At 38.6% G+C, this 14,858-nt stretch overlaps 1 protein-coding gene and 1 pseudogene across 20 annotated transcripts in view; one reads left to right on the top strand and one right to left on the bottom strand.

The window, feature by feature from the left end:
- MIPOL1 (mirror-image polydactyly 1) overlaps positions 1-14,858 on the bottom strand; it is a 326,942-nt gene that overhangs the window by 304,168 nt on the left and 7,916 nt on the right. For 3 of the 20 annotated variants that reach the window (XM_025443771.3, XM_025443789.3, XM_025443773.3), the window contains exon 1: positions 12,137-12,367. The exons of 2 other annotated variants lie outside the window; for them this stretch is intronic. The gene's annotated coding sequence lies outside the window, so the exon portion shown is untranslated. Of the gene's footprint in view, positions 1-11,981; positions 12,368-14,858 lie in introns of those variants that run through there. 15 more of the 20 variants (XM_025443790.3, XM_025443786.3, XM_049113062.1 and 12 more) reach the window with 12 other exon arrangements.
- On the top strand, positions 8,548-9,018 carry LOC112657709 (60S ribosomal protein L23a-like; annotated as a pseudogene).

The following is a 14,858-nucleotide window of genomic DNA, read 5'->3' as shown; positions in this document are numbered from 1 at the left end:
TAAATTTTGATCCACTAATAGGCAAATCATACAATCTTTTGCTTCTCATAAAGTAATTCCTAAAAGCAAGAACACAATTTAGAGGAAAAATTATTCCAAAAAACTTTAGTGAAGAAAATATTTATCTAATTCTTAAGGTATATTTGCACACAGAGCAAACATGAGCTTTCAGAATCAACTGGTTAGTAATCATGTGATTAAATATTTTAATTGAGATTTTAATTCTAAAATGGCTAACAAAAATAGAGGCATTTTAAAGATATGTACATAGAATTTACTTTAAGCTAAGATGGAAATTAATCACCTCATGAAATAAAGACAGTAGAGATAAACCACTGAAATCCTAAACTGAGTTTCTTACCAGTAAAGAATCTACAGTGAGTTTTTTTATGTGAACTTCCTAAATTACTGCTTACTTACCCAAATGAATTACAATAATCTTGCCCACTGTGCCAGCTCATGCCACTGAATAAAATGTTCTACTTTGGGAAATCATATGCTATATCACACAGTATCTGTAGCTCTCATGCTGGTAATAAGCTGTTTGACATAAATTAAGGAAATGGCTTTGTTTATATTAAATTTAAAAGATAATAAAAGTATTACAGTACTAATTAGTATTAAGACATGTGCTTTAAAAAGTCATACTTCAGAAAATACTTCATTAAAATGAGCAAATTTAAATATTTAAAATTTTTCAGGTTATGTGTATGGTTGAGACTTAATGCAAAACACCATTTTAACACTCGAATGCAAATAGCATCTGTAAAAAATTACCATTCAAATACCATCCAAGAAGTAGAGTAATAGTATAAAAATTTTTCTAATTATGTGATGACCACTTAGATCCTTGCATCTTAACATAAAATTACATGAGGTTAGGTCATACTTGATAAGACATTACTTCCTAATATCGAAACATCATTTAAAATAAAAATACAGGGATCCCTGGGTGGCGCAGCGGTTTGGCGCCTGCCTTTGGCTCAGGGCGCGATCCTGGAGACCCAGGATCGAATCCCACGTCGGGCTCCCGGTGCATGGAGCCTGCTTCTCCCTCTGCCTGTGTCTCTGCCTCTCTCTCTCTCTCTTTCTCTCTTTCTGACTATCATAAATAAAAATAAATAAATAAAATAAAATTAAAATAAAATAAAATAAAATAAAATAAAATAAAATAAAAATACACAAATAATGAAATAGACTCAGTAAGGAAAAACTTTTCCTCCAACCTCTTAAGAGTTCCTGGCTGGGCCTGAATAGTAAACTGTCAGAGACTAAAAGGAGAAAGCAGACAAATTCATTTAACATAAGTTTTATGTGACACAGGAAACGTCACAAGGAAATGAATATCTGAAAAAAGAGTTAGGCCTGAGCATTTTTATACTAGGTATGACGAAGAGCAGAATGTCATGGAAAAATGTGATAGGACAAAAAGGTATACACCAAGGACAGTAAAATGACGGAAACTCAGCAAGGCCTGTTCATTTGGATTCCTCTTGGTATTCACTCATCTTTGAAGATAAGGACACCTCTCACATGAGGGTCTTATGACCTGCTTCAGAGGAAGAGGAGGATGCACCTGCTGTTTCTCAAAATCCTTCAGCTTAAAATATTCAATATGCCAAAGTGCTGTATTTTGGGGTAGCTTGTTCTGAACCCTGTCAACATAAAATGAAAATATCTTACGAATTACTCATCCTGTGTATTTTTTTTTTAGGATAATAGAACACAGTGGAAAAAAAACACATGCAAATACTAATCAAAAGAAAGTAGGGGGGGCACCTGGGTGGCTCAGCTCATTAAGCTGGGATCCAGCCCCACAGGGGGCTTCCTTACTCAGCAGGGAATATGCTTCTCAGTTTCCCTCTGCCCCTACCCTCCCCCTGCTCAAGCACTCACTCACTCGCTCACTCTCTCCCTCCTCCCCCAAAATAAATAAATAAATAAATCTTTTTAAAAAAGTAGGTGTGACTACATTAATTTCAAACAAAGTAAAAGAAGAAATATTACTAAGTACATATAAGGGCTTATTTACTAACAAGATCTAAACAATTGAAATACATAAGCACTTCACAAGAGTGTTAACACACCCAAGGTAAAAACTGATGAAAGAAGCAACACACAAATCCATAATTATAGTTGAAAACTTCACTACACCTCTCTCAATAATCAGAAGAATAAGAATCAGAAAATCCGCAACATAGAAGACTCGGTATTATCAACAAAGGACCTAATTGACATTTAGAGAAAACTCCACCCAACATGGCAGGAAACACAATCTTTTCAAGTACACAGCATATTTATCAAAAAAGATCCTATCCTGGCCCATGAAACAAACAAAAAACAAAAAAACCCTCAACACATAGGAATTGAAACCACACAAATCATGTTATTTTACCACAACAGAAATCTGAAATCAGTAACAGAAATGTATCTCAAAAATTCCCAAATACTTCTAAACAATCCATGGTTCAAAAAAGGAAGAGTTAAGGGAAATTTTATAATATTCTAAACTATACAATAGAAACACATGTTAAAATTTGTAGGATGTAGCTAGATTAGTGCTTAGAGGAAATTTATAGTCCTAAACACATATATGAAACAGGGAGGAAGAGAAAAAATATTTTTACAAAGGAGGAAGACCTCTTATTAATTCTTAAGCTTCCGCCTTTAAAAAAATACAAAGTTAAGAAAAAATTAAACCCAAAGTAAGCAGAATGAAGGAAACTGTAAAGAGCAAAAATCGATGATAATGAAAACGTAAAGTCAACACAAAAAATCAAAAAATCAATGAAACTGGGGCACCTGGGTGGCATAGTCACTTAAACACCCAACGCTTGGTTTTAGCTCAGGGTCACGATTTCAGGGTCAAGAGATCGAGCTCTGCATTGGGCTCCATGTTGAGTGTAGAGTCAGCTTGAGATTCTCTCTTCCTCCCCGCCCCCCCCTCCCCGGGCTCACACTCTCTCTCAAATAAATAAATAAATCTAAAAAAGAAGAAGAAGAAGAAAAATCAATGAAACCAAAAGCTGGTTCTGTGGGGGGAAAAAAATCAAAGAAATTGGCAAGCCTCTTGTCAGACTAGTTAAAACAAAAATAAAGAAGACACAAATTATCAGTATCAGGAAGAAGAGAAGGACAGGAAAATAATCCCAAAGGCATGAAAAAGATAAGAAGGGAATAAATATGACAAGCAATTTCATACCTGTAATTTTGACAAACGCCTTGAAAGACACCATCTACCAAAGCTAATGCAATTAAGAATACTCAATAAAAGTCCTAATTCTATTTAAAAAATTGAATCCATAGTTTAAAAAAAAACCTCTCAACAGAGAAAACTCCAGGCTCATAAATTATGGATCTCTGAAATCCCCTTTCTTTCCTGAAAACCTCTTTCTTGAGGGAGTTTCTCCTTAAATCTGCACCATATGTTATCTAAGCCAGCTATATAGCTGGTCCTCCTAGAACATCATTTCACTGTGCTCCCTGCTTAGACTGTTTCCTACATTCTAGGGCTTTAACTTCTTTACCAGAGCATAACTTGTGAGATTTCCAGGTTTAAAAATAGGTTTTTTAAAAAGATCTATTTACTTAAGAGAGAGCACACGAGCAGGAAGGGCAGAGGGGGGATCCCTGGATGGCGCAGCGGTTTGGCACCTGCCTTTGGCCCAGGGCGCAATCCTGGAGACCCGGGATCGAATCCCACGTCGGGCTCCCGGTGCATGGAGCCTGCTTCTCCCTCTGCCTGTGTCTCTGCCTCTCTCTCTCTCTGTGACTATCACAAATAAATAAATAAATACCTTAAAAAAAAAATTTAAAAAAAAAAGGAAGGGCAGAGGGAAAGAAAGAGAATCCCAAGCCGACTCCATGCTGAATGCTGAGCCCCGTGTGGGACTCGATCTCATGACCCTGAGATCACCATGAGAGCCAAAACCAAGAGTTGGATGCTTAACTAACTGCACCACTCAGGTGCCCGTGCAAATATCTTTTTTTTTATTCCCACACTTGATTGTTAAATAGCCACAATTCGGGATCCCTGGGTGGCGCAGCGGTTTGGCGCCTGCCTTTGGCCCGGGGCGCGATCCTGGAGACCCGGGATCGAATCCCACATCGGACTCCCGGTGCATGGAGCCTGCTTCTCCCTCTGCCTGTGTCTCTGCCGCTCTCTCTCTCACTGTGTGCCTATCATAAATAAATTAAAAAAAAAATTATAAATAGCCACAATTCTGGTCAAGACTGTTGTTAATATGTTCAATTCTTTTTTTTTTTTTTTTCCTATTTTTGTTTTCTCTGGAAACCTTCAAGATTTCTTTTTTTTTCATTCTTGGTGCTGTGGAATTTCACAAACATGTGCCTACAGGTAGGCTTTTTTGTTTTTAAATATTGAGCATTCTTAGGAACAGAAACACCCGATTTTCAATGAAGATTGTTTTGGTTGGGGTGATAGAATTGGGGGTAATGTTTCATTGTCACCTTTTTTTTTTGCCTATGTTGCTTGATGAAAGAGTTTATAATAATATTGTTTTTATAAAAGCTATACCATTAAAAAATAGCAAGAATGTCCCACAATGTCAACTAAAGCTTTAAATGTGCAAACTCTGATTCCATAATTCTATGTTCTAGCAAAGGGTGCAAAATTTTACATACAAGAATATCTATGACAGTGCTGTTTATAACGTTAGATTAGAAACAGCACAAATGTCTACCAGTTAGGATCTGATTAAACCAACTATGGTACATAGATACTATAAACACTATATATGTATATAATATACCCTGACATAGAAAGATGTATAAAATATAACTAAATGAAAAGGGTGTTATAAAATAATATAGCATTACCATTGTTATATTAAAATAAAAAAGCAAACAAGCCAAACCATGTGTTTGGGTATATATACACACGTAAGGAAATGCATAAAGGTCTGAAAAGATGCATTCCATGATGCAATAGTTTCTCCAAAAGAATGATAAAGCATATATAATTTCCATAACTAAAAACAGAAAATGGAATACAAAATACATATTTAATGATATAATTACCAAATGCTCCAATTTTAAGACAAAGATGTCCCACTGAATTTTAAAAATCCAATTCTCAGCACACATCAACCAAAAGAAGGCTGATATAGCTATATCATAATTCAAAAGAGTCATGGATGGGAGATGATTCACGAAACCTGACAACTAAATGCAACATAGGACATGGATTGGGTTCTAGAACAACAAAATTAAGGGAAAAAAATAGTGTTATTTGGATAAAGTATATAATTTGTGGATAATATTAAACAGTATTAATTTCTTGGTTTTGATTACTGTACTATGATAATGCATTATGTTAACATTAGTAGTATGGTGAAAAGTTTACAGGAACTCTCTATTTCTGCAACTTTTCAGTAAGTCTAAAACTATTTCAAAATAAAGTTTTTTAAAAAATCAGACTAGACTTTAAAACCAAAGGCACTACTGAAGTGCCTAGGTGGCTTAGTTGGTTAAGCATCTGCCTTCAGCTGAGTCTATAATCCAGAAGTCCCAGGATAGGGTCTTGTGTCTGGCTCCCTGCTAAGCAGGGAGTCTGCTTCTTCTCCCTCTGTCCCTCCCCCCACTTGTGCACAAGCTCTCTGTCTCAAATAAATAACTAAAATCTTTTTAAAAAGCCATTACTAGAGATAAAAAGGAACATTTCTTAATGGGGAAAAAAAGGTTCAATTCATAAGAATATAGACTAATTATAAAGTTTACGTTTCTAACAAAATGACCTTAAAATAAGTAAATCAAAAATTGATAGAACTACTAGGGAGAAATAAATTTATGATTACACAGAGATTTAACACACAGTAAATTCTCAGTATTCATCAATTCATCAATCACATGCACATGCATGCGTGTATGCATGCACACACACACACAAATCAGTAAGTAAAGAGATTTTTAACAAGAGCATTAACAAACGTCACCTAATAGATATATAAAGCATGCATCAGACCACAGAATTCACATCTGTCTCTCTCTTTCACATAAATGCACAATCATCATATTCACACAGCATTTAGAAAAGAACAAAACCATATACAAAGCAAGGACTTATATATTTTGATGACTATTCAAAATATTTTGATGGTAGTTACATGGGCGTTAACTTTTTAATTATTCATTGAACTGTCCACATGTATTTTATATCCTTTTCTTTACACTTATTACATTTCCCAATAAAGTTTTTTAAAATTTCACTCATCTATATCATTTATTTACTTTTTTTTTTTTTTCAGTTTTTCAACACTGAAAATTCCACAGCACCAAAATTCTCAAGATTCCGAAACTTATAAATCCAGGAACACTAAAGGCAATTCTCAAAATAGTATTTATATACAATCAAATAACCAAAATGCAAAACTACAAACAAAAGTAGATGACCTGAGAATATACATCCTAAATCAGTAAACGATCTAAATTAAAAACATCTTCAATACAGATAATAACTGAATCAAAGGTGCTTGTGTCAACTGCCAAAAAAGGGGTTCTATGGTAAATTCATCTCATCAATTATCCAGTCTAATAAAACCCTCAACAAAAGTAGTAATTCTTAACTTTCAAAGTAATGATCTTTATTGTTGCCAGTTCTGAGATCAAACAAATACACAGCAATTAAGTTAAAACAAATACAGAATAGTTAAATGATTAATATTTTACTTTTTAAGAAGTAAAAAAAATTACATATTCCCAAAAATGTTTAAAATAACAGAAACAAATTGAAGCTATGTTCACAAAAACTTCAGGATAAACTATTTCTTTTATTAAAAATTTTCTTTCTAGGAGGTCTGCGTGACTCAGTGGTTGAGTATTTCTGCCTTTGGCTCAGGTCATGATCCCAGGGTCCTGGTATCAAGTTCCACATCAGCCTGCTTCTCCCTCTGCCTCTGTGTCTCTGCCTCTCTCTGTCTTTTATGAATAAATAAAGTCTTAAAAAATTTTTTCTTTTTAATAAAAATTTATTAAAAATTAAAAATTACTAAAAGTAGTTTATTATTTGTTGCTGCTAAACAAATTACCCCAGAACATAGCAGGTTAAAATAACACACATTTGTTATCTCATTTCCTGAGCTAGATCCTCCAGTTCAGGGTCTCCCACAAGATGGTAATCAAGACTTCAGGCAGGGCTACAGCCCTTTCAAGGTTTAACTGAGCAAGATCTTCTAAATTTACTCAGTGGTTGTTGGCAGGATTTAGTTCGCAGGGGGTTAAGGAACTTTCTCTGTGGGCTACTGGTCAAAGGCTACCCTCAATTCCGTGACAGGTGGGTCCTTCACCTATAGGTGAGTTCATGATATAGCAGGTGGTTTCATCCAAGTGAGCAAGCAAGAAAGGGCCAGCAAAAAGGAAGTTACATCTACTGTAACATAATCTCTTAACTTTCATCATATCCTATTAGAAGTGAGCCTCTAGGTAGTCTACCCTCAATGGAAAAGGATTACACAAGAGGATGGATACCAGGGTTATCTTAGAAGGCTGGCTCTCACAAATAGCATAACAGAAAGGGAACTGGAATAAGGTGGCGCTAAATTTCTGAGCCACCAGGGCTGCCCCAGATCCAGAATTTCTATGTGAGAGATACTTAAGGACAACAGTGGCTGGTGGTAGAAGCTAGGCCTAAGTGGCTTATTGTAAATCTGTGTTTGCATAACAATCAAGTAAGAATGACCCAAACTCAATTACCTATAATCAAAGAAGAGATCAAATTGATGGAGATTACCCCTAAATCTCTCATTAGTATTAGCATATATCTAAATACATTCCTAAATTCACTTCTATAAACCATCTGTGAAAAAAGAAATTGTTAGCTAAAAATGTTACCTAGGCTGAAATAGTAGTCAAAGAAAGTTTTTGACACTTTCAAAAGGTTTTTTTGATATTTTTGGTACTCAGTGAAAGGCAGGATGCCCCAAGTAAGAGAAGATGAACTGGACAGCCCAATGGAGCACCTAAAACAGAAAGGACCTCCACCATAGGCAGGGAGGCCACAGCTTTCATGACCCAAATCATTGGCTATATTACTTTCCATAGTTTGATGTACTCAGATAGATATAAATTTTAATCAAGCCATCCCACATTGGAACACCTCAAATGACAGTATCTCAAAATATTACAAAAGGATTTTATGCTTTTTATACTTTTATTTTACTCAAAGTGTCCAGAATTCATCCCTTCCTAGCCTTTTACACAATATCAGAAAAGGGGTGTATCTCATTTTTCTCGCCTCTTACCTCTCTTTTGTTCTTCAGTTTTAAAGGGATAGGTAAAAGGAGTAATCAGAACAGTATAAAGAAGCCTGAAACAGCTCTCTAACTAGCCTTGAGGTAAAACTGGTAAGGACAAAGTAAGTATGCTTAGAGATTCCAAATTTAACTCCAAAACGCTATAGCACGTGCTGCATTAATACTATTATTTAACCTCAAAACACTAGAGCACACACTTAATATTTAACCCTATTAGGTATTTAGATTTTTTTTTCAATGTAGCCCCTCTCAATTAATAATTTCACTACCGCCTTTCATGAAGATGGCGCCGAAGGTGAAGAAGGAAGCCCCTGCCCCTCCCAAAGCAAAGGCTTTGAAAGCTAAGAAAGCGGTACTGAAAGGCGTGCAGTCACCAAAAAAAAAAAAAAAAAGGAAGATCCGCACGTCACCTACATTCTGACGACCCAAGACCGTAGGTCTCCGAAGGCAGTCCAAATATCCTTGAAAGAGCACCCCCAGGAGAAACAAGCTTGATCACTATGCCATCATCAAGTCCCCCCTGACTACTGAGTCAGCCATGAAGAAAATAGAAGACAACACACTTGTGTTCATTGTGGATGTCAGGGCCAATAAGCACCAGATCAAACAGGCTGTGAAGAAGCTCTAGGACATTGATGTGGCCAAGGTCAACACCTTGATCAAGCCTGATGGAGAGAAGAAAGTATATGTTTGACTGTCTCCTGACTATGATGCTTTGGATGTTGCCAACAAAATTGGGATCATCTAAACTGAGTCCAGTCGGCTATAAATCTAAATATAAATTTTTCACCATAAAACAACAACAACAACAACAAGAAAATAATTTCACTACCACCATTGGGCTAAAGACTGAACTATCATTTTTTAAAAAGATTTATTTATTTGAGATAAAGAGCAAGGCAAGCAAGCGCATCTGCAGGGGAGGGGCAGAGGGAGTGAGAGAATCTTGAACGGACTCTGCTGAGTGGCAGCCTGACCTGGGGTTTTGATCTCACCACCCTGAGATCATGACCTGAGCCAACATCAAGATCTGGACACTTAACTGACTGAGCCATCCCGGTGTTCCTGAACGGTCATTTTGGAACAGTCATTTCTCAACAAAGTAGGAGTTAGTAATCTATGAAATAAGAATAAATAAAGGGGGGAAAGGACAGAGGAAGAAAAGGAGGGAAGGCAAGCAAACAAACAGGCAGGCGAAAGGGAAAGAAAAAAATAAAGAAAAGAAACAAGAAACAAGGAAAGGAAGAAAGAAGAAAATACAACAGAGGCTGTATATGATCTGCAAAGCCTAAAATACAAGCAGTCCTAGCTTTAGACACTACTGCATTAAATGAAACTCTACAAAGCAAGGACTGCCTATATTTACTATCTGGCCCCTTGTAGAAAAATTTAACAACCCCTGAAATAGAGGATATCTAAATGATCAATAAACATATGAAGAGGTGTTAAATATTATTAGGGAAAATGAGGGGGAAAACGCCAATGTGATATCACTATAAATCCACCTGAATAGTTAAATTGAAAAAGACAACACTAAATGTTGCAAGAATTTGGAAGAGTCAGAATTCTCAAGCGACACTAACAGGAGTGTTGACACAATTAATCTGAAAATTTTTTCTGGTAGTGTATACCAAAAATACATACCTGCATACCCTATAACTATTTCACCAATAGGTATATGTATAGCCAACAGAAATGTACACATATATTCACCAAAACACAACTGACCCTTAAATAAACAGGAGTTAGAAGCACCAACCCCACACAGCCAAAAATTCAAGTTTAACTTCTGACTCCCTAAAACTTTATCTAATAGCCTACTGTTGACTGGAAGCCTATCAATAACACAGACTATTTATACAAATTTTGTATATGTATTATATAACTACATTCTTACAATAAAATAAGCTGAAGAAAAAATATTCAGAAAATCACAAGGAAGAAAAAATATACATTTACAGTAGTGTACTGTACTTACTGAAAAAACCACACATAAGTGGACCCCTACAGTCCAAATGCATGTTGTTATAAATTACTTATAAGGGTCAACGGTACTTATAAATTCATAGAAACCCTATTCATAACAGCCAGGAACTAGATGGAATATTATGCAGCATAAGAACTACTGCTACAGGGGGAATGAATCCCTGGGTGGCTCAGCAGTTTAGCGCCTGCCTTTGGCCCAGGCAGTGATCCTGGAGTCCTGAGATCAGGTCCCGCGACTGGCTCCCTGCGTGGAGCCTGCTTCTCCCTCTGCCTGTGTCTCTCTCTCTGTGTCTCTCACGAATAAATAAATTTTTAAAAATCTTTAAAAAAGGGGCAGCCCGGGTGGCGCAGCGATTTAGCGCCGCCTGCAGCCCAGGGCGTGATCCTGGAGACCTTGGATCCAGTCCCACGACAGGCTTTCTTCATGGAGCCTGCTTTTCCCTCTGCCTGTGTCTCTGCCTCTCTCTCTCACTCTCTCTCTGCATCTCTATGAATAAATAAATAAAATCTTTTAAAAATTTTAAAAAATCTTAAAAAAAGAACTACTGCTACAGAACTTGTACAAATCACACAAATACAATATTGAGCAAAAGTGAGACTCAAGTGACTATTTACTGTATGATTCCATTTACATAAAGACAAGAATAGGTAAATTCATAGATGACCTTAGAAACAGACATAACAGTCACCTTTGGAAATGGGTCACGCAAAGTGGGGTTTCTAAGAGTAAGTAATGGTCCTTCTTGATCTAGGTACTGGATACGTGAATATGTATGGACTTTGTGAAAATTAAAATGAGCTATACACTTATGATTTATATGGTTTTCTCTATTATACCTTAAAAATTAACATACTAAAAAGATTTTTACAAAATCTATGCCTTTAAAAGAAAATTGTGTACACCTCCTCCCTTATATTTTTCTGACTTGCCATCATTACTTCTCACCAATGGAGTATCTTGTTATCTTATAGAGACGTCAGCTTTGTTTTGATTAATTTTCTTGGTATACTATTGCACAGGATAGCCAAATGGGCATGTAACTGTCATTTGCGTTTAGCACCACGCTAAATCCCAAGGAGAAACTTTGAAAAGCCAGTAATTTATGGTAGTATGTCAAAGTTACCTGGAGACTGGGGGGGGGGGGGGGGGGGGCTTGAAATGTGGTTTTGTTTGGCTCTTTGTGTCGGTTTACTTTTGTTTACTGCCACAGTGATTTAATCTGCATAAAACGTTCAAAGGATGTTTTCCAAAAAGCCTGCCCTGTGAATTTCTTTCTTTCTTTCTTTCTTCCATCCTGCTTAATAAGGCAGCTGCTACCTTGTGTTTATCTAGTTCCTTCCATCCCTGGAGCTTAAAAAAACTTCACAAATACTATTCGGTGGCGTCACCTTCCAGAGAAATTTGGGCTCAGGGACATTGTGAACCCAGAAATTCAAATACTATCCTTGTACAGCAGGGCTCTCTGTGCCTAAAGCAGCATCGCATTCTTTGCCGAAACTTACAGGGTGAGTGCGAACTGAAACAATGACGGACTCTCAAGGACACACAGGCAATCCTAGATTGAGCCAGGACCTGAACTCGCCAACTAACCGCCACGTAAGGGGAAAGCAAACAAAACCCTACACCCTTCCATAAAGGCTCAGCTACTGAACTTTTGTCCCAAGAAACGGAAGGATGCCGGAATTACGCCCAGAAAGAGGACCTGCGGCTCCCACGACGCTGACCTTCGCGTGAGCCCGACGGGGTCAACATTCACCGGGTGCAGATTCCGCGCAGCCCCTTCTGCTCCAGGGAGGCTGCGGCCGAAAATTCCAGGGCTGGACCTAAGCCCACCCGTCCTCTTCTCCGGTCGCCCGAGCCTCCCAGCCTGCCTGTTTACCTGAGATGCGCCCGGCGCTGCCGGGAGAGCCGACTCTCGGCGCTTGCCCAGAGTTTCTGAGGCCCGACGCGCGGCCGCTACGTCAGCCAATCGACTTTCGCTCGGAGCCTCCCGACCCCGGCGCCCACCCGTCCGAGGAGGAGCGCGCGCCCGCAAACGACCGGGCGGGGCGCGTCGCGGGAGGGAGCCAGCCGCACGCCGCGCGCCGCGGCCACCGGGAACCGAGGCGCACGGGCGCCGCGCTCGGGCAGACGGCGCGCACCGGGCATGCGCGCACCGCGGCGCTAGGGCCGCGGGGCGGGGCTTCTGGAGGACCCGGCGCGCTGGCCGAGTCCTCGGGGCAGTGGGGAGGAAGAGGAAGGCGGCGTCTGTAGTTTTCGGTGGCTGGACCGGCGGGGCGCTGCTGTTGTCGGCTACGAGACGGCAGGCGCGTCCTGCGAGAGCAAAATCCTGTCCGGACAACCTTATCAGGCTAGAGGAGGGAAGCCGTGTGGTTAAAAACGCGTCTTATGGCCTCATAGTTGGGGCTGCACTCTCCAAGACGCTGGAGGAATTGTGGTTTCCTGGTTGGTTTGCGTGTGGTTTGGGGGTAAGAAGAAACCGGGGGCGGGGGGGGGGGGTGCATGTCGTGTAGTGATGGTTGAACGAAAAGGGCTGAAGTGGATTCCAGCTGGGTGAGCAAAAAGCTGGCCAGAGAATGTTTACAAACTAAAACTTGGAGGTGGTTAACTTTTCTGATTGAAGAACTGTAGAGCGAGATCTGGGTGCTTAAGTTCAGCTAATGAATTCTTTAAGACACAATGTTGAATCTTCCAGAATTAAAGATTTAAGCCCTCAATTCGTGTTCCTCTGTGTTGAAACAAGAAAGGACTGGCTGGCATAATTAAATAGCTGCTAGTAATTCAAATGTGGGTTTTTTTTTTTTATTCCACATATCAGTATTGCTTTTATAAATGTCACTCCTTCAGACACCAAATAATTATTGAGTACATACTATGTGCCTGGCACTCATCTATCTGGGTGTTAAACAATAAAAATGGGTTTTGTTTGTTATGTGTTTTGTTTTTTTAAACACGTCCCCAGAGAATAGGCATAATATGAAGGAAGTGTGGGTCAGGTTCCTAAGTTAATGGCTCAAGTTAATGAAAGGAATTTACACTTTAGTAAGTGCAAAAAAGGGGAGTGAAAAAAGAAACAAATATGGATATAAATTGGTTAGTGACACCTGGGTGGCTCAGTGGTTGAGCGTCTGCCTTTGGCTCAGTTCTTGATCCCAGGATGCTGGGATGGGGTCCTGCATTGGGCTCCCCACAGGGAGCCTGCTTCTCCCTCTGCCTATGTTTCTGCCTCTCTCTGTATCTCTCATGAATGAATGAATAAAATCTTTAAAATAAATAATTTGGAACAGGAGTGCCGGGCTGACTCAGTCAATTGAGCGTAGGACTCCGATTCCTGCTGGAATGATCTTGGGTCCTGAGATTGCGTTGAGCTCCACGCTCAGCCGGCGGGGGGGGGGGGGGGGGGGGGTGTTAGGGGTCTGCTTGGGATTCTCTCTCCCACTCCCTCTGCCCTTTCTCCCATTCTCTAAAATAAATAAAATCTTTTAAAACTGAACAAAATCGGTTATAATATTCACAAACTCTTGGCTATTATATTGTAATGAATGGACAGTGCTTTAAAGAGGTTTGTTACAGATTCAGCTTTGAAATACATTTTTTCTTTACTTCAGTCAAGGTCTGAGTCAGATATTTACAGACACAAAATACCCTGAATATATGAGACAAAGAGAGGAGTGGTATAGCTTATTAGAATAGATGAGAAGGGCACTCCGATCAAAAATGACCTGTGAAGAGGTTTAGAGCCAACTCAAATGATGTGCAAAAGAAAGGACTAAGGATTAAGAAGAAATGGAGAATGACCACAAATTGAGAAAATTCAAACCAAATAATGGATTTATTGGTTAAATTTAGAGAAAGTGATTGTATTATTTTTCTCTAGGTAAAGATACATTAGCCTTAGTTTTTTCAAACTCATCTGGGTGCTGAAAGTCCCCCAGGTCAAGAGAAAACTATGTTTTCTTTCCCTTCAGTAACTTGTTTTTTCTTCCACTTTTGGTATCTAATGAGTTCAAACATTAGGTCTTTTCTCCCAGGTACTTACTCTAACTTACTTGAAGTAATTCCTTATGCTCTTTTCCTGAATGTTTCAGAACTATATACCTAGTTTTTCTCCAAACCTCTTCCACACCACAGTTACACACACACACACACACACACACATATATGTGTGTGTGTATAGATATATATATATTTCCTTATTCTTTATCCTGCTAATAGTTGCCAGTCCATAGGAAATGAAAGAGACCAATTAGAGCCTTCTTTCCTGTTCTCAAGCTAATTATCAAAAATATTGTCTATGCCTTCATCCCTCTTCTAAGTTGAGCTTTTGCAGAAATTTGGCTAAAGATGGAAGGAAAAAGAAAATGAACCCTCCTCTTTCTTTACAGGGAGCAAAAGAATGTCTGATCATGAATGCTTTCAAACATAAGGATAGACATAAAGACCAATGGAAACAATAGAGAGCCCAGAAAGAAACCAAAATATCTATGGCCAGTTGATTTTTGACAAGGATTCCAAGACCATTCAATGCGGGGAAAAAAAATAGTCTCTTTAACAGATGGTGCTGGGCTATCTGGATAACCATATGCAAAAGAATGAATTTA

Source organism: Canis lupus, chromosome 8 (genome assembly GCF_003254725.2).
Source record: "Canis lupus dingo isolate Sandy chromosome 8, ASM325472v2, whole genome shotgun sequence".
NCBI classification, from domain to species: Eukaryota; Metazoa; Chordata; class Mammalia; order Carnivora; family Canidae; genus Canis; species Canis lupus.
This window is presented reverse-complemented; position numbering and strand designations above follow the sequence as displayed.